At 35.0% G+C, this 4391-nt stretch overlaps 1 non-coding gene across 1 annotated transcript; it reads left to right on the top strand.

Moving 5' to 3' along the window:
- Positions 1-1992: 1992 nt before the first annotated feature.
- LOC121209000 (small nucleolar RNA R71) lies at positions 1993-2099 on the top strand. Its single transcript, XR_005904118.1, has one exon. It is a non-coding gene; the product is annotated as a small nucleolar RNA R71 (small nucleolar RNA).
- The last annotated feature ends 2292 nt before the right edge of the window (positions 2100-4391 follow it).

Raw genomic sequence — 4391 nt, 5'->3', positions numbered from 1 at the left:
AAACAATCACAGGCAAAGTAGAAGCTTTACCTAAAAAAACATATTTTAAATGTGAGGGAAGTACCTTTAGTTCTAACTTAGGTTGCTCCTCTTTGACCTTTTTGGTTGGGCATAATCCCTATTCTCTAACTTCAAAGATTCAAAATGGGATTGCGGATTAAATCCCCTTTGATTAGCTTCTAGCAAAGCTAAGTATTCATCCTCTTTTTCATCATTTGGAGGGTCTGATGTCAAAATTTGTTCCAATGGGTCCTTAACATAGTTGGGTTCCTTTTCCATGATTAATTACTCTAAATCGGACACTACATAAAAATCATCAATTGTGTCAGGAAATAGCATAAACTTAAAAAAATTAAATGTTACCTGGTCGTCCTGAATACGCATAGTAAGCTCACCCTTTTGCACATCAATAAGGGTCCTTTTGGTTGCTAAGAAAGGCCTTCCTAGGATGATTGGCACTTCTTTGTTTGCTTCAAAGTCTAGAATAACAGAGTCAACAGGAAAAATAAATTTGTCTATACGTACCAATACATCCTTAATTTTTCCTTCTAGATGCGCTCAAGATGAATCTGCTAATTGAAGTGTAACCGTAGTAAGTCTAACTTCACCTATCCCCAACTTTCTAAATATTGACATGGGCATCAAATTGATACTCGCACCCAAATCACATCGTGCCTTACCACAATATGTTCCTCCAATGTTACAAGGAATGGTAAAACATCCAGGATCCTTCAACTTCGGGGGTATTTTGCCTTGAAGATATGCACTGCATTCCTTTGTCAGGGCTACCATTTCAAATTCTCCAAGTCTTCATTTTTTTTGACAGGATATCCTTCATGAATTTGATGTAGTTCAGCATTTATTCAAACGCTTCAACCAACGGGTTGTTGATATGAAGTTGCTTGAGTATGTCTAGGAACTTCTTGAATTGAACTTCCTGCTTCTGCTTTTGAAGACTTTGAGGGTAGGGTGGTGAAGGCTTCTTTACTGGAACTGGTTGATTTGTCTTCTGTTGCAATTTTGTATCTAACAAAGTTGTTAGTTTATCAAAATTGATTGGTTCATAAATTACCTTATTGAATTTTACAGATTCAGATTCTGGTGAAATTGAAATTTCAACACTCGGTTGAACTTCCTCTAAGTCTTGAGATTAGCTAGCTCATTTTCAACTTTGACTGTGTTGGGATCTAATGTCTTTTCGCTCTTTAATGTCAATGCTTTACAATACTCCTTTCCTGGATTCCTCAGATTTCTTGAATCACTAGGTAAACCATCTTGTGGTCAGTTTATGACTTCAGTTGCAAGCTAGCCGATTTGGTTTTCCAAGTTTTTCAATATAGCTACTTGGCTTTGGATCAAGGCATCATTCTTGGCTATGTATGCCTCCAACAAGTTTTCTAAGCCATTGGATGGTTCAGCTTGAGGTTGATTATGAACTTGTTGAGTAAAAATAGGTGGCTGTGTTGATCTACGTTGGGCATATGTGTTACTGGGTCCAGCCCCTTGGTTACTCTAGGAGAAATTAGGGTGGTTTCACCAGATGGGTTATAGGAATGGGATTGTAATCCTTGCCTTACTCGGTTTTGGTTCTGGTTACCAATGTATTACACGGATTCTGGGTTTGATGGACATTTTTTGAACAGATGTCCTTCCCCACAATAGACACAGGCTACATTTTCAAATTGATTCAGTAGTTGTGCTGCAAAACTATTAAACCCATTAGTGGTAAAATTTTTGAGCATTGAGGATATTGAGGATACTTGAGATGTGAGTGAAGTAAGAACATCTACTTCATGTATTCCAATGACTCATCTTCCTAACACTGCTCGATTGGTTGGCCATTGATTATTGTTACTAGCAATCCTCTCGATGATTTCATAAACCTCATTGTAAGACATAGAAAGGAGAGCACTGTTAGTATAAGCATCCATTGTGATCCTTATATGAGCATTGAGACTGTTATAAAAAATCTCAAGTTGGATGCAATGTGGGATTCTGTGATGAGGGCACTTCCGTAATAATTCTTTGTACATTTCCCATGCCTCATACAAGGCCTCATCATCCATTTGTTGGAAAACAGTGATATCATTACTCAACTTAGCATTCTTGCTAGGTAGGAAATACTTTATGAGGATGATATCATTACTCAACTTAGCATTCTTGCTAGGTAGGAAATACTTTATGAGGAATCTTTCTGCTAACTCTTGCCATGTGGAAATTGAATTTGGTGGCAATAAGTTTAACTAAGCTCAAGCTCTATCCTTTAGTGAATATGGGAATAGCTTCAATCGTAGTGCATCTTCGGGTACTCTAGCTAACTTGAAAGAATCACTCACCTCCATGAACAATCTTAAGTGCAGGTGAGGATCTTCAGTAGGCATTCCACTAAATTGGCCCACTGTCTGAAGCATCTGGAACATGACTGGCTTCAGCTTGAACTGTTGTGCCCTGATTTCGAGTCTCTAAATACCCAGATTAAAATCATGAAACACTAGCACGGCAAACTATCTTAAAGCTCTATCCCTATCATCTGCAACAACGATAAAATTTTGAGCAGGGTTTGCCCGTTTCCTTAATTTAGATTTTTGAAGTTCATCTCTCAGTACTTCTTTTACTTGCTTGTCTTCTTCGTTGTCGAAAAGTTCTTTCAATCTCAGCGCCAAAAACTTGGAACGACCAGAATGTGCAAGTGTACACAATTGCAACAAGTAATAAAGTGACAAGTAAATGTTGAGTTATCGTACCCATAGGGACTGTGAAAAGAATTATTTAGGAATGCAATTTTAAAAATTCTTTGGTGAAGAAAAATATTTTGATTTGAAGAAGTGATTAAAACCTAGGATTTAACAAGATAAAATAAATAAAAATAAAATAAAAGTTCCAATGCACGATTTTAGAAGACAATTTCAATCAAGATGACATAATTGTGTTAGATTAATTACATTTCTTAACTTAGAATTATTAAACTCATGTGAATATTGTTAAGAAAAAAATCAGAACAACACGGTAATTTGCTAACTTATGAATATACTTAGCTCCAAAAATCCTTTTATCTCTTGACTATGTAATTTGCTAGCTTATGAATATACTTAGCTTCGAAAATCCATTTATCTCTTGACTATATCTCTTTGTCAATTCAACCAATTAAACAAAATTTAATAAGAAAATGTGTGAATACGCATACACACTTATGAAATTAAAATAATCTCTTGTACATATCTTCATGCCAATTCAAACAATTAATTAAATCTCATAAGCACATAAAAGATTACATGAGGTAACAATGTTTTCCTACCCTAAAACAGTTTAATCACAATAATCTTGCAAGTTATGAAAAGCTAATGTATCACTAGATACCGTTGCTAATTTAACACTCAGCTACCTTAGATGATTAAACATACACTGATTAAGTATTGTGTCAATTAATTACAATTTCAATCCGTTTAGATAATTAATTCATTAGTTACCTTACAATTGTAATGCAAGAATAACTTAGTCAGGTTTTATTTAATCAAACATCTTACAAAGGCCTACAACAACACAAACACAATTTTAATAAATTAAGTAGATTAAATGAAATCAACCTAATACGAATTAAATTTAAGCTATATTAATTAAATTAAACATATCAACATCACAAATATTAATAGACACGTTCATCATAACAACAACAAAATTAAAAGGATATGGAACAAGAATCAAATCCGGTGTTTTCTCCGTGGCTTGAGTAGTTTGCTCCACTCCTCTTTCTCTGCTTGTTCTTGTCGAACTGAGGCTTCTATGAACACTTGAATGCTACTCCAAATGGTGGTTGATTGAATCTTATTCAAGAGGTGAAATCGACAAGGCAATGGGGAAGAAAATGAAGAGCAATGAAGAGAGAAAAGTGAAAGAGAAGTGAAGAGATGAAAAGGGTTGAGATGTGTTTTAAGTGAGTAGCCAAGGGGGTATTTATAGGTTGAGAAGGCTGATAAAAATAGCCAGAATCAGTAGCCAAAGAGTCCCCCATGGCCGACAACACATGTAGCATGTTTGAAGATTTCAAATATGCTATTTTAATGTAGGGGCAAATCTAAAAAGACATAAATAATGGAGAGGTTTGAATGCAATTTGAAGGAGTCTTCAAAGGCCATTTTGCAAGCCAATTAATAAGCTAGGAAAACTGATTGGGTCAGGATGTGGGATGGTTTTGGGCTGCCTAGTGCTCGGTTGGATCGGTTTTCTCGGTTCAGCTCAACTCGACCACTTTTCATAATTAATTAACAATAATTTATTTAACCTAAATTAAATTGGATTAAAATTAAAATTAATTATATTATGAATTAATACACATAATTTGGACCGTCTTATGCTAAAAAAATTAAGTCATCTTGATGCTTCAAAATTGCTTC

The sequence above is a fragment of the Gossypium hirsutum genome, chromosome A10 (genome assembly GCF_007990345.1).
Source record: "Gossypium hirsutum isolate 1008001.06 chromosome A10, Gossypium_hirsutum_v2.1, whole genome shotgun sequence".
Lineage (NCBI taxonomy): Eukaryota > Viridiplantae > Streptophyta > Magnoliopsida > Malvales > Malvaceae > Gossypium > Gossypium hirsutum.
This window is presented reverse-complemented; position numbering and strand designations above follow the sequence as displayed.